Source organism: Silene latifolia, chromosome Y, assembly GCF_048544455.1.
Source record: "Silene latifolia isolate original U9 population chromosome Y, ASM4854445v1, whole genome shotgun sequence".
Lineage (NCBI taxonomy): Eukaryota > Viridiplantae > Streptophyta > Magnoliopsida > Caryophyllales > Caryophyllaceae > Silene > Silene latifolia.
In genome coordinates, this window is record NC_133538.1 from 409,493,784 (window position 1) to 409,518,369 (window position 24,586).

General features: G+C 36.5%; 1 non-coding gene across 1 annotated transcript; it reads left to right on the forward strand.

Moving 5' to 3' along the window:
- The first annotated feature begins 894 nt into the window (after nt 1-894).
- LOC141635311 (small nucleolar RNA R71) lies at nt 895-1,001 on the forward strand. Its single transcript, XR_012540009.1, has one exon. It is a non-coding gene; the product is annotated as a small nucleolar RNA R71 (small nucleolar RNA).
- Nucleotides 1,002-24,586: the final 23,585 nt, after the last annotated feature.

Genomic DNA, 24,586 nt, shown 5'->3' on the forward strand with positions numbered 1-24,586 from the left:
TTTGGGCATGGATGGCCCATCATATTTTGTACCACTTCTTAAGGAGATAGTATTAAGGGTAGCATGTGGTTGCTCACCTTGAGGGGGTAATTGACCCGATTTCCCTGAAGAGCTAGATGAGGCCAATTGAGCCATTTGTTGCTCCAACATTTTGATTGCAGCATTTTGAGCTTGCTCATTCTTTTGGATTTGAGCCAAAAATTCCTTTTGCATACGAACTATCAAGCCCTCAAGCTTACCTCCCTCTTGGTTGTTTTGTTGGGCATTTTGTGGTGGAGGTTGATTTTGTTGGAAATTGTTTTGTGGGGGCCTTTGTTGATTTTGATAACCCGGTGGAGGGACATATTTTTGTTTTTGAGGGACATAGGCATTTTGTTGTGGTGGGGGTTGTGGTTGAGGATTTAGCACATTGTTGCTTCTATAAGACATATTCGGGTGAAATCTTGAATTTGGGTTATATGTGTGTAAGAATGTAGCCGGTGGATAAGCATTTTGTCTTAAAGCTAGAAAGGCATTTACCTCTTCAATAGGAGCTTGGCAATGAGCGGCATAATGACCCGACCTCCGCAACCATCACACACAACGATTTGGCTTGTTGAAGACATAGCATTGACTTGTTGAACGGAATCTCTAGCATCCCTTTCCGACAATTGTTGTTGGAGCAAGGCAATTTTAGCTAGCAAAACGGAGTTGTTGGAGGATTCTTCTTTACCTTTGGATGGCACAACTCGGGAATTGACATATTGGGCATCATGGACCGCCATAGATTCGATCGTGGCATGAGCAAGGTCGCTGTCAATTTGATCAAACCGCCCATTGTTGGCGGAATCAAGAATCCTTCGGGATTCCGCACAACATCCATTGTAGAATGTTATTCCTAGAAAACAATCATCTAGCCCATGATGTGGGCATTGCCTTTGAAGCTCTTTTTACCTCTCCCAAGCCTCATATAAGCTCTCAAGAGCTTGATGACGGAATTCGGTGATTTGGCTCCTCAAAGTTTGAGTTTTCTCCGGTGGAAAAAACATTTGATAGAAGGCTAGAGCCAAAGTTTCCCAATTGGTGATTCCCATGGCGGTGCGGTCAAGGCTATTGATCCAAAGCTTAGCCTTGTCCTTCAAAGAGAAAGGGAAAAGTATTTCCCTTATTTGGGCTTGAGTGAAGCCCGTTTGACGGATCATGGAGCAATAATCACAAAAGTTTTGCACATGCAAATTGGGATCCTCCAAAGGACTTCCCCCAAATTACTTCCTCTCCACAAGGATAATGAAATCCGGTTTGATCTCGAAGTCCGGCGCGGTGATTTGAGTGGTTGTGATTCCGGCCAGAAGCATGGCCGCGGTGGGCTTTGAGTGATCAGAAAGTTTCACCGTCTTTTTGGTAGTAGATGGTGATGGTGGTGGAGATGATGTACTTGAAACCTCCTCCTCTTCAAGGGCTTCTAGATCGTCTAAGTAAGACATTCTAGCACTTTTGGCTTGTACGGGAGAAGAGGCCTCTTTCACTTCCTTACAAAAACGTCATCTTCTCCTAAAGGTTCTCTCGGGATCGGAATCCGGTGAAAGCAAATCTCCCTTGCGTGAGGACCTGGGCATAAGACAACAATTTCTAGAGAAGTGATAAGTAACGGTCTCAAGGAACAAGTGTTCCCCAAGACAAAGGAAAACAAGATAAAAATCGACAATTCACAATGCAATAAAACCGTTTCCCCGGCAACGGCGCCAAAATTTGATAGGCTTATCGCGTACCTATGCAAAGATAATTTCCCTAGACACAAATTAATGTAGTAATAGGGGTCGAACACAAGGAACGGGAATTACGTCGTGAATTGCTATGGGTAGATTTTTATCAAGGTCGACTTCGATTTGGATTTGGTTTGTTTGGTTGATGATTAATAAAGATTGTGATGTAAATAATATAATAAGAGAGATTCGAAAGGGTTCGGATCACTCATGCAAAGGTAAACATATGAACATGATAAATTTGGTACTAATAAATTTGTCAATTGTTTAGGTTTAGAGATACCCACCTTACGGCATTAGTATCAACCATAGACCGGGTCCTAGAAAAACTCTCGTCCATGACTAGGTCGTCCTACCACACATGCTTAGTCTAATTCAATTCCGTGCCTCTCGACTTTAGAACGAATGAACAAACTTAATCTACGATTGCGACCGATAACCAAAGATTAAACGTTACAATAAAAACATGTGATGGAAACAATTGAACAATATTATTATCAACCTATTTAAACATGTTATATACTTGATTTTGCATGATTCCCCTAGCCTTTAGACTAGGAAATTTAGCTACTCATACTAAAATGTAAATTGCAAACTAAATTATAAGAAATGTTAAACATGGTTATATGATTTATATAAATTTGATGATATAACATGTGAAAGGAACAATGCTAATGTAAAATGAAATACTTGATTATAAACTATGTGGTAACTAAAATAGAAATGTAAAATTGCAAACTTAGAATTAGAAATACCTTAAGGGAAGAGAAATTATATGGAAGAATAAATAACAATAACCAAATTCATGAATATCAAATGCTTGAACAATAGTTTGTAGTATAAAATGTTGAAAGATTAACTATGGAATGCTTAACAATTTGTAAATTAAAATGAGAAAACTAATGAGAGAAATATAATGCTTGAGGCTATTGTAAGTAAACTTAGACGTGAAACTGAGATGCCTAAAACCTTGGAATACCTCTCCTATTTATAGGAGAGGAAGAAGAAAAGTAAAAATCCAAAGGGCATGCAACCCCGATCGGGGTCGTGGTAATCCGGGTTAATTCCCTTAATTCTCCTCTTAATTGCAAAAGGGCATCCAATGTTCGTGGTTAATGAGGCGATTAATCACCCGGTTAATGCTTCACATTCCTAGCATCCAAAGCTTCCTTAGCATCCAATGCCTTCACTTTCAAGTTGGACTTTTGTATCGGGCTTGACTTTGATTTTGACAACATTTGAATTAAACATGTTGATCCACCAATTTCTTCATGCAAAATCCACTCCAATACTCCGTGCTTAGTCCAACACTTGGTCTTTGTTTAGCTAAGTGGACTTGGTGTATAAAATGATAGGAAAAAGCCTTCAAATTCTTAGAATCCTACAAAAACATAACAAACACAACAATACACCTAGAACACAAGATTAGCTCAAAAATATACTAATTAAAGTTTGATAATCAATAGAAACCGAGCTAAAATGAGGGGTAAACGTGTATATAAAATGAACATATAAAAGCCTTCAAGAACATCCTTCAGATTCTTGAGAAGAATTAAGGGTTCGTTCATATGTTTGGATGATAAACTAAGTTATATGTTGAAGGGTTACACAAACTTTAGTTTCCAAACCGAGAAGGATTTGTCGAAATCCTAGGCTAATTTTATTGAATAAGGAGTGAGAAACTAGAGAAGTGTTTTAGTTTCGACCATTGCAAATTCTACAAAAAGGAATCTAAGTAAATTGTGATAAAATGGTCAACGTAGGGAATGAGAGTAGATTCCTCTACCAATGACTTTATCACAAGTTATGTGATAACACTGGGAGCATCTTTCAAGTTAAAGAGCCCAACTCTAGTAAGAAGACTAGACAAATACTTGGAGATAAATTCAAATTATTAGAAATAACATTGAATGGAAGGAAATAGCAATTAATAAAGTTGGAATATATGGATATATGGTATATCCACTTGCCAAGCTTTTATTGCATTTCAACTAGTGTAAAAGGTACACTATAGATTGCAAGATATGAAGTAGTAATAGAGTATTGACTATTCATATATGATAATCGCATTTATCGTTTGAGAATTATTAAACTCACCCATTACTTTGTTATATGCAAATGGGTTGTAGAGACAAATTGAACCCCAATAAAGTGAACTGGATTAACATAGTATTTGCCCCTGGTTACTTAAAGAAGGTGACGTCTCGAAGTGACTAGAGTGTGATGCGATTGATGGCAAGTTCAAGTGCCATAGAGTCATATGGTATGACTAGTCGATCACATAGGCAGACTGTATGGGACACTCTGTCGGGCAGTGACCGCTTATAGAGTTCTGGTAATTCATAAAGTTTGGTCGTGGCAAGAGCTGCTATAGTATTCTTATGAGTCAATTCTTTTGACTAGAGACTATTCGCCCAAGTTGGCACAAATTTCTGATTGACTTTGATTTATGCTCTACGACTATCGTAAATGAGGTCAAATGAGTATATTTTGGGTCATGATGAACTATGGCTAAACAAAGGGAATAGTGCGATAGGAATTGTCCACCCCCTTGTCAGGGTTGTTTGAAATATCAAGGCCACTCGAGGAGTAGTGAACTGGAAATGAGTGGCCACGCTCGGAAGGTATCTATAGTAGATAATTCCGGTCAGGCAGTTACACTCCAGATCGAGGAAACCACTCAAGATATGATCAAATGCAAGTACGACCTGCGAGACACCTTGCATTGAGTGGGAGATTGTAATAGGACAAACGAATTGGTGACGCACACTTATCTCGGACAAGTGGGAGATTGTTGGAATATGTGTCCTCAACAATAATGCGATCACATGTTTAAATCTCATAATAAGAATACGAAAGGGATGATAAATTAAATAGTCAACTGATCAACATTAATCGGTAACGATTGGCTTGCTAGAGTTTGACGTTACTGTCGTAGGACGGTGGTGGTCAGTTGATCCCTTAAGGTCACACCTAAAGGATGATGCCCTTATCAGTAAAGTTGATTAATTGTATGATGATACAAGTTAATCAATTCCTTAAAATTGAACAAGTCATTTGTGAGAGAGAATATTTATATCTTATTATAATGGGATTAAATAAGATTTATTTTAGTAATTGAAATATTTTATTACTAGAATTGATTATTGTTTGTGAAACATTTGTGATAAGAATGAATGGTTAATTATAATTAGAATATGTTGTGAATTATAATTATATGACCCATTTTATTTATGTAATCAAGTATCACTAGTCAATTTGTTGTATGTGATTTAATTAATTTTGAAAATGATATTTATTTGATAAATATGGATTAAATTAATTAATAACATGTAACATACTACATGTGACATATTGTGTGACAAATGACAAATTGACAAAATAAAATGGTAGTCCATTTTATTAAGTGGACCGAAATGGATGGAGTAGTAGTGGGTTGTGATTATTTTATTTTATGAGATAAAATATAAATAATAGAACCTACTCTATCTAGCTTACACAACCTACATTTTGATAAGAGTAAAAGAAAAAGAGAAGATGCCATTTTTGGCCTTACCTCACCCGGCCACACTCCTCTTTATGATGGGTTTTTGGTTCTTATTTTTACTCTTACACATTCACATGATTATTCATTCATTCAAATACATACATCTCTCTTACTTAGTTCATTTTTCTCTAAAAACTTGAGTAATGATAATCCAAATTGTTCAACAATATTACTAATATTATTAATGCAGTATATGAGTATTAGTAATCAATTTTAAGAGATTACTAAATAAATATCTAGCAAATATTGATTATTAGAGATAAGGGTTAATCTTGGGTGCAATCAAGAGGAGAATCTCTACATTGGGATTTTGGAGGATCATCCTAATACTCATCATAGCTCAAAAACAAGTGAAGGTAGGAGACCTTACTTGTCCCATAAATCCGAAAATAACAATGTAAGAATCATTATTTTCTCATTTTATTCCTTATTTTGTTATGCATGCACTAGGTCTAAAGAACTAATAATTAAAATGTTAATTTGTTCACTATTAGAAGAGTCTAATAATAGGTATATGAACCTAACAAGTGGTATCAGAGCATAGAATATTGCATGCATAATCGGTTTGGTTTTTCCGAGTTAAATGTAACTTAATTAAAACTAAAAAATTGTGATTTATAAGAGTAAATCACGAAATCATAATGCATGTTATATATTATATTCCTAAAATATGTTTAGGTCATTTTTATGATTTATGGTAATTTATTGCTCAATTTAATGATTTTTAGTGAAATAATTACATTTTTATGAGTAAAATAACTTTTATTCACTAAAAATAGTTAAATCTAACTATTGGCCGTGATTTTTTAGTATGACCTCACATAAATATTTTATGTATTGTATGTAAAATTTCATATTAATGTGATTAATATTTCATGATTTATGATTTTTATGATATAAAAATGGCATAAATGGAGGTTAAATGACTAAAAATGGCTAAACTTAGTTCCTGACATTAAAACTTTTATATGACCTCACATGCATATTTTAAAATTTGTGTGTAAAATCTCGTTTTAATTTGATTAATATTGCATGATTTATGATTTTTATTAGATAAAAATGGATTAAAAGGGTAAAATGGTTAAATATAGTTAAATTTCGAAACAGGCCATGAGATTTTAATATGTTGTCACATGCATGATTTACACACTGTATGTAAATTTTGATTTGAAATGATTTCATTTTGCATGATTTATGAATTTTTAGTGTAAAAATGGCATAAATAGTGACTATGTTAGCATAAATGGCTAAAATGAATTGCATGACATGAGAAAATTATTTTAGGTTGCATAAATATCCAACTTATCAGATATAAAGTTGTAAAATTTATTGGATTAATTTTTGTATACTTTAGATGTTTTATGAGTTAAAACCGATAAATTGCAACTATATTTTCTCGAAATTAATTCGAAAGTTTTAACCATGATTTTTGACATTATGAGTGTCATGGAATTATTCCAGAATGTTCAAAAATTTAAAATTCAAATTTTGAAATTATTTTAATTTAATTTGGATTTATTTCATAAATGTTATGATTTTAAGGTAAAAAATGAGCATAAAATTAAATCAAGTTGAATTATTGTCAATGAGTGATGAGTAATTTTTGAGTCCTAAGAGTGTTAGGATAATTAACTTGAGCTTAAATTGACTTTAAGTATTGATTTGTGATTTTAAGAAGTTATTATCACGCATTTCCATAAAACCTGGTTATATAAACGATATAAATTAAATATGGCGATTTGGCACATAATTTGGCATGATAGATACATATTATAATGCTTCATATTTCATCTGTTGAACGTCTTTTTATTTATATAATTTTGAATTATGTAATTTTATCTAGTATGGCCTTAGTTTTAATCGATATTTTACCCGTAATGAAAGGGAATATTGATTCGGTTGTAATTTAATGTGATCTCATATCACTTTTATTTTTAATAGTTTTTCATATTACAAATGTATAATAGGAATAGCTTTGTATTTTTATTATTATTTGTAATTATGGAATTTCTTCAAGACGGTGCCATTCGGAAAGGTGTTCCGACAAAGACGGTGTTCTTGGGAGGCGTGCCACTTGAAGATTCAAGGGACCAAAGGAGTTGTTTTCGAATGTAATAGATTATTTGATTTTCTATTTTAGGAAGGCCATACTAGGAATTTATTATTATTGGTTTGCATTTATTTTAATATGTTGCATGCATTGCCAAATCGCCATAACAACACATGCATATCATATCGAGTCATCGACCGTGTCAATTATAATTATCATACTTCACCGCTTTAGTTCACTTAAAACGTGATAGATAATAAATTGACAAGACCTCTCACTTATAATAATTGAGCATTAGCCTTACCAAATAGTAGAAACCATGAGTCCCAATTTCATGAGGAAGTAGGCTCGGCTCACCGGGGTACTAAACTTGTTACGTTGGGTAAGTGGGTAATAAAATATTATTACATCGAAATTTGGATTGAGCTCAACGGAAGTATTCGTGACCTTAGTCGCATGTGTTCTGGGATAAAGATAAATATTAAAGTAATTTTTATCGATCGAGAGTTCTAGAAGTAGAATCGACTAAAAAGAGTTAATCCACCGAATTATATTGATAAGGGATGAATCGGCTCACCGTGCCCGAATTAATATGAATTTGGATCTCGAGATCATTTATAATAGTTGGGTAGAGGTCACTATATAAATGCTTAAAACTTGTTTAAAATGTTTACAAGTATCATTAAAATGATAGATGTTAATTATTTCCTTCATCTCCGTTTTTGTAGTTATTTATTTGCAATGGATTCATCTAATAATCCTACACGGATCACCATTAATTCATGGCTCCAATCATTCAAAGAAAAATGCTCCTTGTATGACAATGACCTGATTAGAGAACTACGCATTGGCATTGGTGAGGATGGAAATCTTTGCTATTTTACCACTTCTACACCTCCCACTCCCATACTCATGCCCACCACCTTGGCAAGAGGATCATATGAGGAGAATCTCGCAAATTCCAAGGTATCCTTGTTTGATGAAGCAAGGAGAAATATCAAATTGAGTGGGAGTTCTAGCAAGAATGTCCTTGCAACTTAAAGGGGTAATGGTATTAATAAAGGAAAGGTAAAGAAGGGTAAGAAACCCAAAGCCGATTGTGAATTGGAAGTTGATAGTGTGACTACCACCACCAAAACCAAGAAGGGTACCCAATCCTACCATGAATATCATTATTGTAATGTCATGGGCCATTGGAAGCGTAATTGCCCCAAGTATTTGGAAGATATAAATGTTGGACTTATCACTCCAAGTGGGACTTGGAAATGTGGAAAAGCTAAACAAGGGTGATGTAGATCACCGACAATGAAATGGAGCTAGGGTAGCCGCCACTTCAAGAGGGACTTATGTACTTGTTTTAGTTAATAGCTTTGAGTTATAATCTACATAATGGTGATTATGTACCCATTTTGTCTAAAAGCATTATTACCATTTTATGTTAGACATAGAAGGATTTTTCCTTTCTTTTGAGATAAAAAACAATTGTTGTATTTTGTTGAATATGACTTGGCTGTGAGCCAAACAACTTCCATCAATGGTATTCATGTTTTAGACACTTCCAACTCAACTAAAGATATCTATAACATACAATCCAAAAGACTCATATCAAGTGATTCAAATGATTTGTACATTTGGCCTTTTTACGATTAGGTTACATAAATGAGAAACGCATTTAAAGGCTAGTGTTGACTAGATTTATTGAGCCTTTTGATTTTTCAATCATATGGAATATGCGAATCTTGTCTCCTTTGAAAAATGATTCGTACTTCCTTTAGTGGTAAAGGAACAAGAGAAAGTGATTTGTTAAGACTAATACATGCCGATGTATGTGGTCAAATGAGCATCACCGCAAGGGGAAATTATGACTACTTCGTCACTTTTACCGATGATTTAAGTAGATATGGGTATATTTACTTGATCAAATATTAAGTGAAGCTTTTGAGAAATTTAAAGAATTTCTAAAATGAAGTAGAGAATCAATTGTACAAAAGAAATTAAAGCATTACGATCCGATCGTGGTGACAAAGATCTATGTAATGAATTTGATTTATTATATATGGATTATGACCTTGTGTCACTACCCATAAGATCAAACTAACATGATTCAGGTTGAGTTGTTGAACTCACTTTTGAGGATTTTATATTAATCTGAAGGGTCAACCTGGAGATACCTAAAATAGAGAGTCTATTTAACAGATGACATGGATAAGACTCGCATATTACATGAATCAAGCTGCCATGATAGAGGTGGTCTTTTATGAGCTAATGCGTCAGTCTAAAGAAACTTCTAATACTCCACCATATATATATTTGTAACTCATAAAGCTATCTCTTAAGAAGATAGAGGTATTTCTAAGAGATAGAGTGGGAGTAGATTAGATTGTCACAAACATGTCTTATAGTTAATGTGTTACTTTGTGAAAGTAATGGAACTATAATCTATAAAGATAGAGTGGGAGTATAGCTCAGTGGGAGTTTAGCACACATGTCTTGTTGTTAAAATGTTGCTTTGCGAAAGTAATGGTATTATTCAAAATCGACCATGTTACAAACATGCCATAGTATTACAATCCAAAAATTGTTACTCAAGAGTAGATTTACTTTAAGGCGAGTGTCTCTTCAAAGTAAATAGAGCTTTAGAGTACTTAAATGCATAGATTTACATGAAGATGTTGATCAAGATAAATTATGTTAGGAATCGCCACATTTCATTTTGATAAAGAATGGCAAATGATATTAAAAATTCGCTTTTCTAAAATGGGAATTTAGAGAAGGATGTGTTTGGAACACAAAACCTTAGATAAAGAGATAAGAATCCTAACTTATTATGCGTAGCTTTCTTAAGTGATCCTAGAATGGTCTTAAGTAAGCATCAAAGGATTGTTATAATCATACTTTTCGTTCATGTGATAATTGAGAATGGTTTCATTCACATGATTGAAGAATCATGTTTATACATGAAGTTAAGTGGGAGCCAAAATTATTTTTCGTTCATGTGATAATTGATAATTGATAATCATGTTTATACATGAAGTTAAGTGGGGGCCAAAATTATTTTTCCATGCCTTATATGTTGAAGACATATTACTTATTGAGAATAATGTACCAATACTCTCCTCTGTGAAAGAGTGATTGGGAGACTAGGAAAAGGTGTATTGTATTCGAGATTTCCGAATCTATGTGTTGAATTTGAGAGAATATTGGCATAGAGTCGAGAGCCTTATGATGATAATTTCTTTCATATCTATTTAACATAAAAAAGGTTAAGTAGGTTGTTCATGGTGATGAAAGTGGAATTACTATGATAGAGTCATAGTCATTCACTGAAACTAAATAATTTGTTGATCACATGAAATCGATTACTAATGTTTCCGCCATTAGAACGATCATGTATGCCAACAGACGCACATGCCATGATGAATCATATGCTTGGAGCATAATAAGTCAATAACAAGTTAATTCGAATGATGGCTTGTGAAAGCCTTAAAGAACATCCTTGAGATTCTTGAGAAAAATTAAGGATTCGTTCATATGTTTGGTTGATAAACTAAGTTATATGTTGAAGGGTTACATAAACTTTAGTTTCCAAACCGAGAAGGATTTGTCGAAATCCTAGGCTGATTTTATTGACTAAGGAGTAAGAAACTAGAGAAGTGATTTAGTTTCGACCATTGCAAATTCTACAAAAAGGAATCTAAGTAAATTGTGATAAAATGGTCAACGTAGGGAATGAGAGTAGATTCCTCTATCAATGACTTTATCACAAGTTATGTGATAACAGTGGGAGCATCTTTCAAATTAAAGAGCCCAAGTCTAGTAAGAATACTAGACAAATACTTAGAGATAAATTCAAATTATTAGAAATAACATTGAATGGAAGGAAATAGCAATTAATAAAGTTGGAATATATGGATATATGGTATATCCACTTGCCAAGCTTTTATTGCATTTCAACTAGTGTAAAAGGTACACTATAGATTATAAGATATGAAGTAGTAATAGAGTATTGACTATTCATATATGATAATTGCATTTATCGTTTGAGTTTTATTAAACTCACCCATTACTTTGTTATATCCAAATGGGTCATAGAGACAAATTGAACCCCATTAAAGTGAACTGGATTAACATAGTATTTGCCCCTGGTTACTTAAAGGAGGTGACGTCTCGAAGTGACTAGAGTGTGATGCGATTGATGGCAAGTCCAAGTGCCATAGAGTCATATGGGATGACTAGTCGATCACATAAGCAGGCTGTATGGGACACTCTGAAAGGCAGTGACTGCTTATAGAGTTCTGGTAATTCATAAAGCCTGGTCGTGGCAAGAGCTGCTACAGTATTCTTGTGAGTCAATTCTTTTGACTAGAGACTATTCGCCCAAGTTGGCACAAATTTCTGATTGGCTTTGATTTATGCTCTACGACTATCGTAAATGAGGTCAAATGAGTATATTTTGGGTCATGATGAACTCTGGCTAAATAAAGGGAATAGTGCGATAGGAATTGTTCACCCCCTTGTCAGAATTGTTTGAAATCTCAAGGCCACTCGAGGAGTAGTGAACTGGAAATGCGTGGCCACGCTCGGAAGGTATATACGGTAGATAATTCCGGTCAGACAATTACACTCCAGATCGAGGAAACCACTCAAGATATGATCAAATGCAAGTACGACCTGCGAGACACCTTGCATTGAGTGGGATATTGTAATAGGACAAACGAATTGGTGACGCACACTTGTCTCGGACAAGTGGGAGATTGTTGGAATATGTGTCCTCAACAATAGTGCGATCACATGTTTAAATCTCATAATAAGAATACGAAAGGGATGATAAATTAAACAGTCAACTGATCAACATTAATCGGTAACGATTGGCTTGCTAGAGTTTGACGTTACTGTCGTAGGACGGTGGTGGTCAGTTGAACCCTTAAGGTCACACTTAAAGGATGATGCCCTTATCAGTAAAGTTGATTAATTGTATGATGATACAAGTTAATCAATTCCTTAAAATTGAATAATTCATTTGTGAGAGAGAATATTTATATCTTATTGTAATGGGATTAAATAAGATTTATTTTAGTAATTGTAATATTTTATTACTAGAATTGATTATTATTTGTGAAACAATTGTGATAATAATGAATGGTTAATTATAATTAGAATATGTTGTGAATTATTATTATATGACCCATTTTATTTATGTGATCAAGTATCACTAGTCAATTTGTTGTATGTGATTTAATTAATTTATAAAATGATATTTATTTGATAAATATGTATTAAATTAATTAATAACATGTAACATACTACATGTGACATATTGTGTAACGAATGACAATTTGACGAAATAAAATGGTAGTCCATTTTATTAAATGGACCGAAATGGATGGAGTAGTAGTGGGTTGTGATTATTTTATTTTATGAGATAAAATATAAATAATAGAACCTAGTCTATCTGGATTACACAACCTACACTTTGATAAGAGTAAAAGAAAAAGAGAAAATGCCATTTTTGGCCTTACCTTACCTGGCCACACTCCTCTTTATGATGGGTTTTTGGTTCTTATTTTTACTCTTACATATTCACATGATTATTCATTCATTCAAATACATACATCTCTCTTACTTAGTTCATTTTTCTCTAAAAACTTGAGAAATGATTATCCAAATTGTTCAACAACATTACTAATATTATTAATGTAATATATGAGTATTAGTAATCAATTTTAAGGTAGATTACTAAATAATTATCTAGCAAATATTATTTAGTAGAGATACGGGCTAATCTTGGGTGCAATCAAGAGGAGAATCTCTACATTGGGATTTTGGAGGATCATCCTAATACTCATTATAGCTCAAAAACAAGTGAAGGTAGGAGACCTTAATTGTGCCCATAAATCCGAAAATAACAATGTAAGAATCATTGTTTTCTCATTTTATTCCTTATTTTTATATGCATGAACTAGATCTAAAGAACTAATAATTAAAATGTTAATTTGTTCACTATCAGAAGAGTAGTAATAGGTATATGAAACTAACACATCCAATGCAACATACAATAAATTAATCCTAGCATGTGAATTAAATTATGTCCGTGAACACGTTATTAGCACTCAATTATGTCGAAGTGGGAATTATAATTAATTACATATGAGGAACAAGTAAATAAATCATACAATAAACAATAAATAAATAGCGAAAAATAAATAACGATAATTAAAATTACAATGAGTTACAATGATTTCGTGATTTACGTCAAAAACACACTTAAGCCGGAAATTTGAAAGAAAGAAATTAAAAGTTTGAAATTAAAGCGACAAAATAGGTCAGATTAGAGATGATATTACGATTAGTAGTTAATTAATTACATAATTAAAGCTACGTCAATGCGAGAACGGAAGTTCAGGGACAGAAGTCATCTCAAAACAGGCGCAACATCTGTTGAGTCCCTTAGAAGAGGCGCAGCTATTCCTGCGTCTGTTCCTGAGTTGAGCTCTGGTTGTGAAGTCAGAACCGCGGGTAGTTAATATTCTTTGGTTTGTTTTACGATTGATTACCGATATTAAACTCGAGTGAAAGTGATTTAGCATATTAAATACATAGTGACATCGTCATAAAAGCGATAAACACAAATTAAACGAATTAAAACGTGGTAAAAACTAATTAAATTTATTTACAATATCGGAAACACAAAAGAAACGAACTTTGAAAGAAATTTGATAAACTGAAAATAAACAATGGAAATATATACAAACAACGAATTCCAGAAACTTGATATAGACAAATCGAGTCTCTAAAATCCGAGTTTGATTTAGTGACGAAAACCCGCAAATATCGATTTATAAGTGATTTAAGTCGAAAATAAACGTTATAACTGAAAGGAGTGATCTAAACATGGTTTATATACAAAGGAATGGAAGAAAATAAGGAAAATAAGACAAAAAGAACAAAACCAACAGAAACCCGAGGAAGAAGAAGAAGAGCAGGAGCAGCGGCAGCCTCTGGAAGAGGTGCAGCTACTGCTGCGTTTCTTCTCGACGTCTGATAACTGCTGTTTCGTAAAAACAGTTTGTAATAAAGGTTTTTAAAGTCGGTTTTAAATGTATTTTTGACGTGAATCTTACATTAATTGATACAAAAAAATACAATAAAAAGATGGTATTTAACACCCTCAGACTTACATGTTTGACGAAACGAGATTAACTAAGTTAACGTTAGTGATTGCTCGACTCGAATATATGTAGAAAGTGCCCTTGTCGGAGGATTTTAGATTAATTGATTGATGTGTAGTAGTGAAATTGGCCGGTCATGCAACGTGACTGGAACTCAGAATGATCTAAGCTTACATGGTCGATTGATCAAGCACGTAGGCGTCGAAAGCTTAGAGCAAGGTCTAGAATGCAAAGAGAGAAGAGAAGGGCGGACACTCCCGTGAAAAATATGTGAGGCCGGACATCTCTATTTATACTAAACAAAGTGAAGAGTTTTGGAATGACTCAAACTTTGGAAAGAAATCATGGAAAAATTCTGTAAACAGCGAAAACGAGCTGGAGAAGAGGCGCAGCAGCTGCTGCGATCCTTCCAAGAGGCGGAGCACCTGCTCCGTCATTTCCCCAGAGGTTTCCTCCTACGGAAGAAATATTTCCGTGTTTCTATTATGGAATTGCGGTAGATCTATACTTCCTTATTCCTTAAAATATGATATACGGGATATATTTTACCAAAAGATATAAATTTAATTTATGGAATAAATATCCGGAATATTCTAGAGCATTCCGACTTGGCATTTTAAGCGGTTTCTTAGAAAATGAAGCGGTTTTTGACCCAGACTCCAAATGAACTCTAATTACTGTCAAAACGACCGTATAGGCGCGTAGATGATGACCAAGGGGTAGACACAAGTATTTGAGCTATCACTTGACGATAAACTTACGAACTGTCATAAATCATTCCGCGTACCAAACATGCGTCCCAATCATCACTGGGTGGTTGGCGGGAGGTGTAGAAATGAGGTATCTACAGTATATACCTCAAAGTTCTCACACCCTTCAGGTCAAGCTAAGAGTGGAGCTGTTGTCAAACGTTCCTTTAATGTTTGGAACGCCGTCTCACAACTTTCATCCCAACGAAACCTGTTCTCTTTCCTCATCAACGCTGTCATAGGTTTGGCGATCTTTGAAAAGTCTTTCACGAACCAACGATTGGTATGTCCTTATCCCGAATCCTCACCTGATGGTAACCTGATCTCAAATCAATCTTGGAAAAGACTCCTGCCCCACTTAACTGGTCAAACAGATCATCTATCGTTGGCAAAGGATACTTGTTCTTCACTGTAACCCTGTTCAGCTCCTTGTAGTTGATGCACAACCTCACACTCCTATTTTTCTTCTTCACAAACAGAACTGGTGCTCCCCACGGCGATACACTAGGTCTAATGTATCCCTTATCAATCAAATCATCCAGTTGTTTCTTCAGCTCCTCCAACTCATTAGGACACATGCGGCACGGGGCCTTAGAAATTGGTCCCGTCCCTAGTTTCAGCTCCACACTGAAATCTATATCCCTCTTTGGTGGCAAACCTGGTATCTCTTCCGGAAAAACATCTGGAAACTCTCCCACCACTGGTATCTGATCAGCTGTCGGACTCACCTTAATATGGTCTTTCACATGGCATAGAATCAAAGGACACCCCTGCTTTATATAAAACTTCAGTTTCACCGCTGCAATCACTTTGACTTTGGGTTTGACAACAAACCCACGATAAGACACACTAACTGCCTTAGGACCTCTCAAAGAGAGTCTCTTTTGGTGACAATCTAATCTAGCCTTGTACTTACCCAACCAATCCATACCAACTATCATCTCAAAACCATCTATAGAAAACTCTAACAAATCCACTGGAAGGTCAACTTGCCCAACTATCATAGATACACCCCTATACAACCTCCCACAAGACACTGACTCACCTGACGGTATAAAAACCTCATCTTGTATAGACTCAGACTCTCTCAAACCCAAAAGCTTAGCATAACTCGATGATACAAAAGAGTATGACGTCCCCGAATCAAACAAAACAAATGTAAAAACACCATTAACAAGAATGGTACCCGTGATCACGTGAGCATCATCCTCAGCAGCTTTCTTGTCCATCATGAATAACTTGCCATTGGTCTTCTGTCCACCTCCCTAGACTGTACTAGCAGAAGTAGATGGCTTGGCAGCCGACCCCTGGTTGTTGTTAGCTGCCGGTTTCGGATAAGAGTTACCGCCATTGCGGTTAGATCCATCGTTGTTGTTACTCTGACCTCCTTGGTTGTTCCATGACCCAGCCGGCCTGTTGCTAGCATAACTCTGAGACAGACCCTGTGAGAAACTCCCCTGCGATGGTCTCTGAAAACCTCTCCCCACAGAACTAGTACACTCATGTCTCTTGTGACCCATACCACCACAGTTGTAGCAAGATATACCCCAGCTGCTACTACCACCACCATGACCACACCCATAGGAAGCTCCACTACTAAACCCTAATCCCGATGAGTAAGCCCTTTCTTGGTTATGGTTACCCCTCTTGTAACTGGACTGACCACCACCCTTACTCTCAGCCTTCCTCTTTTTGAGACCCCTCTCCCTGTTCTCCTTGGCCATTTCGACCAATCTCTCAGCTCTCCTTGCTCGCTCATACACTTCCTTAACATCTGTGAGGACCCCGACCGGTAGCTTTTCCATTATCTTGTAAGTCAAGCCCTTCTCAAACCTCGGTGCTAAGTTCTCTTGGTTCAACCTCATATCCTCTGCATACCTAGACTTCTCACTAAAATTATGATAGTACTCAGCCACCGTCATATCCTGAGTCATCTTGAAATCATCAAACTCCGTCCTCGGCTTACTACAGCCATGCTCAGGTACAAATTCTTGGCGCATAGCTCTCTTAAACTCACTCCATGGTATAGCCGACTTCCCCTGCCTCACATACAAATCTAGGGCACTCTCCCTTACCTTATCCCACCACTCTCCCGCAGCATCTCTCAAGTAGAACGCAGCTTGTTCCACTTTGAAGTCCTCGGGACAGTGAACCACATTCAAGATATTCTCCATCTTCCTATGCCAATTGTTGAGCAAAATTGGCGCTCCGGTACCCATATATTCCTTTGGGTTGAAACGGGCTATGGTAGTGCTCATCTTAGCGAAGTCTATCCCAGCCTCTTTGTCCTTCCCAAACTTCTTTAAGGCCTCAGTAAGCGCCTATTGATGCTCAAGCATCTTGGCAACTTCATCTACACTCATCAAATCAGCCCTAGCATACAAAGCAGATCTCTTTGGCGGCATCTTTGAACTATATAAGAAAAGAGGCAAACATATACATACATCTTACGACTAAACGTGTATATAACCTGTGAAGACCACACTCGACCGAGCAACTCAGCCCACTTGATTGAGTTGAGGTCACTCATTCGAGTTGCCCACTTACTCGATCGAGTACCTCAACTCCAGAACCTGACTAGAACGTATCACATAACCCGCTCGATCGAGCCCCACACTTACTCGATCGAGTACCCGACTTACTCGATCGAGTGCCCTAAAACAGCAACGACTGCCCAAAAACTTCATATACCCCACTCGACCGAGTCCAGCCCACTTGATCGAGCCCAACCTACTCGATCGAGTATCCCCCACTCGATCGAGTTATGCTGACTCGTTAGCTACCCGCATGCTTAACTCAACTACTTTTCACAACTATATATATATATATACATATATACAATAACCCAACATCCTATTCACATGTTTCTATAAAGCCACGTTATAAATCACCATCATACAACTTCATTATTCACACAACATATGAGCATATAATCTACTTCACCCTTTCTACCACATCCTTCATTCTCCACATCATGTATCCACTAATTCATACAACACATCATTTATTATATATGAAATAGAACATTAATTAGCACATAGAGATCCCATGACACCCCATAGTGACCGGTTTAAAGTCGTAGGGCGAGTTCGCGACTTAAGGACGTCTCCCAAGTCTTTGCATTAGCTCCTAACAACTCCTACCCGGGTTCATTTTATTTTGACTCCCTAGATTCATTGGGTTCATTAGTTACAGGTTCCAAAACCTGGCTCTGATACCACTTTGTAATACCCCAATACACCAAGGTGTCTCACCAAGACCACCTAATGCATGGAAGTGCTACCATCTCGGTTACCTGAGGCAATGTATATCAAATTGACTATAAAGAAACGTGTTTAATTAAATAAATGAGTTTTAAGGTTTACAATCATCAAAATCCCAAACTGTAAAAGAAATACAAATGTTCCAAACCAAATGTCAAACGAGCTGAAAATAAACTAAGCCAAAGACACAGCGGAAGACTCTAGTGACAAGTGGTGACTCCATCCCAGCTACCCCTCGCGCAATCCATCTCATACCTGCTTAATAACTGCTCACCATCCACAAATGGATCACCACAGTTTTCAAAACATTTAAACGGGGTCAGTTACTAATTACATAATATAAGATACACAAGATACAACACACAAAACTCTCAACTCCATTATATCTCCACACACCTTACTACACACTAAAGTGTGTAGTCCTGCCAGAATACCCATCACAACAGATATTCCACGCCGCCAGTGGGGGACCGCAGCCGTACCCACCAAATCCCCGCTCATCTATTCCGAGCGGAAAACCAAGTTCCTTAATGTGCACATCCCCTCCTATGACGGGTTCCAGAGTGGGTGAATCAAGGGCATGAAGCCACTCCCGCAAGTGATTCCACTCATCCGAGGACACGCCTCGTGAACCACAGACAAACACAACCAACTATACAACAGCAACTCCAATACAATACTAATACGTTAAAGATCAACAATAATCACAACCATCACCAAAAAACTATGTAATCAATAACCGAGTAGGGAAACCCTACCTAGAATAAGCAAATCACCAGAACGTCACAAATCCGCTATTCAATACTGCTCCTCTACGAAACCACCTCCTATAATCAGATAACCATAGAACACTATCTAATACACATCATACTCCCAAAATCCTCCAAAATACCCAATTAGGGCTTTAAACAAAATCAACGAAAAGGCATAAAATCTATACAACGATCTTACCCACAATACGACGAACTCAACGGCGTAGAGAACACGACGATCCGACAACTATAGCCCTTAGGATTTGGTAGCAATGCGAAGAAGAGAGCAACGTACTTTGTGTAGGTTTTATGAGATTTTAGAAAAGATAAAAAGTGAAAAAAAAAACTGACGGAAAACTTTATATATCATTCTCGCATTGCTAACTAAACTCGACAGAAATAACCCGTAGAAACGACTTAATCGATCGAGTAAGTCACTTACTCGATCGAGTGCCATACTTACTCGATCGAGTACCCATTAGCAGTACACTGTTTCGAAATCCAAACTCACCTACTCGGCAGAGTAAGCCCCACTCGATAGAGTACCCAACAGCATAGAAATCCGTTGTATTACAGCTACTCGATCGAGTGAAGCGTACTCGATCGAGTACCTAGAGGTCAGAACATTCCCTAAATGCTCCACAGAAGATACTCGATCGAGTAGCTGCAGGTCAGGTTACTCCCAAAACACGTCATAAAGCAAAGAAAGTCTACTAATCTTCGGGGTTTCATCCCCGACATCACATCCTTGCATAACAAGTTCAGAAAATCTAACAAAATGCGGCCTTATGGCCACATAAAACCAAGATAAATCCAAGTACGATGAAACGAATATAATGATACGTGCATTTTATATAGTCTTTTTAGGCCTTTTCATGCACGTATTTCCATGCTTTTATCGTAGTTTATGCTACGAAATGCCCCGAATATGCTACTTTGGTTTGTTTTGTCTTATTTGCAGGAATGAACCATAAAGTAGTGAAATCATGCCTTTTACCATCCGTTTAGTATGCATTTGGAGGAAGAGTGAATTTGGAGCGGGAATGTAGCTATTTTGAGATGCGCAAAGAAGAAAGATAGCTAGGCGAGCAAAGGAAGAACTTCAAATTGCTAGTGCCTACTTTGAAGAGCCATATCTCGAGTTCTACAACTGATATTCAGGTGATTCTAATTGGAGATAAAAGCTTGTCCTCTTAGCTTTCCAACGCCGCTGGAATCGCCATGTTTGTTCAAGTAACCAATAAATGGCAGCCGTTTGAAGTTCAGTGCGCAAAGCAGGAAATTGTTGCTGTAAAGTACTCGATCGAGTACAATTATGTTCGATCGAAACCTTTTTCTACTCGATCGAGTAGTTGCATTTTAGGATTTAATCGATCGAGTATATTTTCTACTCGATCGAGTGATTTAAGCTTTAGTTTACTCGATCGAGTGGTTTTAAATCACTCGATCGAGTGGATTCTCTTATGGGCTTGATCTTTTTAGTTTTATTCCGTCATTAGGTCAAATAAATCCTATTTTCTTATAAATAGGAAGTTAGGACGTCATGTTTAGGGGGCTTCTCCTCTCTCCTTTTCTCTCTGACACCATTTACGTTACTTTTACTGCTCCTACTTTGTTCCTCTATTTCGGATTTATTTCAGTAACATTTCTCTCCATTTTCTCTTCTTATTTAATGTTTATTACTCTCTCTCTCTCTCTCTCTCTCTCTCTCTTTATTCTTGCTTATTTAATTATGTCTAGCTAATTTCTTTAATATGTTAGGACTAGAGAAGCCGTGGTAGCAATATGTTAGGATTGACATGATTAGATTAGTTTTGCGATAAGAATTGTATTAAGCAATATAATTGTGATTAGGTTGAATGAATGCATGCAGGAAACCGATTTATTTAGTTACCCCCGAGCTGGATCGAAAGATTGGAAGGGAAGGCTTGCTTAATTACAATAGGTGATACCTAATTAGGGCGAAAGCTAAGTTAGGGAGACCCTAGGGCGATTAGAGACCGAAAGGGTATAATCGTAGGTTTAAGGACCGAAAGGTGACGACCTCGCTCTTCTTATCAAAAATTTAATCGAATCAGTTGACCCGATAGTGTAGCTGCCACGGTAGACCGATTCCTAGCATATTTCTCTCTTTTATCTGATTTACCCTTGCATTTCTTCATTATTTCCTCTTATTCATTTCCATCTTGCTTTAATCTCTTTAGTCTAGTCAAAACATTTCAAACCCTCACACTGTGACATTAGACAGACTGAATAGACAAGTAGATAGTAAACCGCCTCCCTTTGGAGATCGACCCTACTTACCGCTGACTTCTGTTAGTAGTACTTAGGTATTTATTTTTGGTACATAACGACCGTATCAAATTTTGGCGCCGTTGCCGGGGAGGCGACGCTTTTTACTTGTTTTAATTTAGTTTATCTTTAGCCTCAAGGGATTTATTCCTTGAGGCAGTTCTTATCTTCTTCTCTAGTGTTGTTTTGATAGGTCCTACAGGTCCTATTGACAGTACTTTGGAAGAGACCACCTATGTTTCATTCCATGGCGCAACAGGTGGTTTTTTGTGAGAGATGTGGTACAGCGGGGCACGATGCTGCTATTTGTTTAGCAGCGAATGATCGAGTCTATGCCTATTAGCAATATAGACGAGGTTACTTTATGCCGCCACATCCGTATCACCAGCAAGGCTTTCAAATGCCTTCATATTCCTTTCCGCCGCATCAGCAAGCCCCTCCTTCTACTATCAACAATGAAGAGATTGCGGAATTGAAATCTTTAGTGAAGACACTTACACTTCAAGCGCAAGATTCTGAGAGAATTAGAGATGCTTCTATCATGAGACTTGAGTTCCAATAGGCTCAAGTAGCTGCCGAGCAAGATGCTGATATGTACGACTCATAAATTGATGATATTGTTGACGATGAAGTATTTCTTGAATACTTCAATCTTTGCTCAAGACAAGAAAAATTTGATCGAACAGACACACATCACTGTTGAGCAGGAGGATATCGATCGAACAGACAGTAAGACTGTTCGATCGAGCACAACTGAGGAAGACGACTTTGATCGAACAGTTGATGTGACTGTTCGATCGATTAATGTGCTAGAGGAAGTTCTCGATCGAGTACCCGAGAATTCTGGATCGACCACAATTAATGAGGAATGTTCTCGATCGAGAAAGGAGAATGCTCGATCGAGTATAGTAACCACGGAGAGCAATGTTACTGCTAACGATATGAAGGACGGCAATGTGTATGGTGAGTCTCCCTTTTGGAAGGCCGAGTTGGATGCCTTGGAGGCCGCAATTTATGGGACAGAGCCTATGAAGACGGATCTCTTTTCCTTTAATGATAATGCTTCGTCACTTATGACTCTCCAGAACGACAATGATCAGGTAATTGCAGATCTACCTTGTCCGACTAGTTCCTTCTCTTTAGCTGCTTCTGTTAAGAGTTCTTTTATTCCTCCCATTAAATTATACACTGCTGTTGATTTAACGCCTCCGCCCTAGCTTGGGAGCAAATTGGAGGAATATCGTTCTGTCTCTTCTTGTACAGGCTTAGACAGGTTTGTAGACCAGGGAGGAGGATCTAAAGACTCCTTCCCAAATAAGAAGAAGACGTGGGAAAGGGCTATTAGAGACTTGGTCAACGGGTTTCCAAGTCATTGTATTTCTAAAGCTGTGTTATGGAGGCCAGACTTGAAGCTAATGACTGCTGAAGCGATTGCATGCAGTCGGGCGCCTAGTAGTGTTTTTTTTTATTTGTGCTGGTCGAATTTGAACATTTATTTTTATCGTTTTAGACAATTCAATTTCATTTTAGTTGTCAGTTTAATAAGTAGCTTACTCGACTAAAGACAATTTAGCTTTCTTGCGGTAGCATTTTTGTATGGTTGCTATTTGCGAATTTGCAGGTACTATTGCATATTTCTGGTGGTTTTAGTAACCTGTTGCTCCCGGCTGTGACCTCCCATGTTGCTGTTTTTTTTGGGGAGGTCCATGTTTCCTTCATACGCTCTCACTTGTGAGTTTCTTAGCTCCTTATTTCTACTTCACTTCTCTAGTTTGCATTCCCTTTCCTCTTATGTTGTTGTTAGCTGTTGTGTACAACGAGGACGTTGTTTGGTTCGGTTTGGGGAAGGGTATATGCATCCATATCTTAGTGTCTGCATTTTGTTTTTTTTTTAAATTGTATGCATTGTTATTTATTTCAAAAAAAAACCCCATAAAAATAAAATATTTCGAAAAAATTCAAAAAAAAAAGCATGTTTATTTTTGCCTATTAGGTTGAGTCGAAATGGAATAAATCTATGTTGTAAATTGTTTTAACTTAAGCCTTGCAAATTTCTCACATCTTTTAGTAATTTTCAAAGCAATTTCTCGAATTTCGTTTCTAAATATGTTGAACAATTAGACTTGACTTAAAATTTTTGCAAACTACAAAACTTTCTGAGGATTAGAGCCATATAAACTGGTGTCATTCATGACCAGTTTCATTTAGGATTGTGAGTAGTTACTCCCTGCATTTCATGTAATATCAAATTGCATAAGTATGACATTTGTTTCTTATTGCCTCCACGCATGGGTTAGTGGTCGGTATTACTTGCTTGGAAGTATTTGCAAATCCCATTTCTACATTTTACCCCCTTAACTTCACATAAGCCAAAAATTGCCAGCTACCCTTTAGCTACATTCTAAATTAAGCCTACCTTATGCTGAGCTAGTTTAGAAAGTTTTAGCGGTATGAGTTGTTGTTGAAATTTTTGGTTTGTATTTATCTTTTATGGAGTTGGGTATTTGTGTGGAAGAAATTGGAAAAAGAAAGAGAAAAGCCGGAAAAAAAAAACGAAAAAGAAAATAAAAGAAAAGAAAAGAAAAAATATAGAAAAGGAATCGGCTGAAATTAGTTTACATTGATTTACACCTCTCATGCGTATTTATATCTTATGAGGTACTTTATTTTGGATTAGTGTTGTATATGCCTACATTTATAAAGGCAATTGAGCTTACTTTTTGATATTGGAATAAATTTGGATAAGTTATTATTGGTTTTGTTAGGATACTAGCTTAGCTAATTACCCTCACATTCCACAAATCATTCTGCCTCTTCTTACCCAATTAGCCTCACGAATCCAAAACATTTGCAATTACTTGGCATGTAATAGATCTTGATGGTTGTATGCGTGTGTACGGTAGCTAGAATCATCTTTCATATTAGATTGCATGCATGAACATGTTGGTCGTAGTCTAGATGAGCGGCTATATTTTCATTCTCTCTTACATATAATGCTTACCCTTTGCTTAATTGAGAGAGA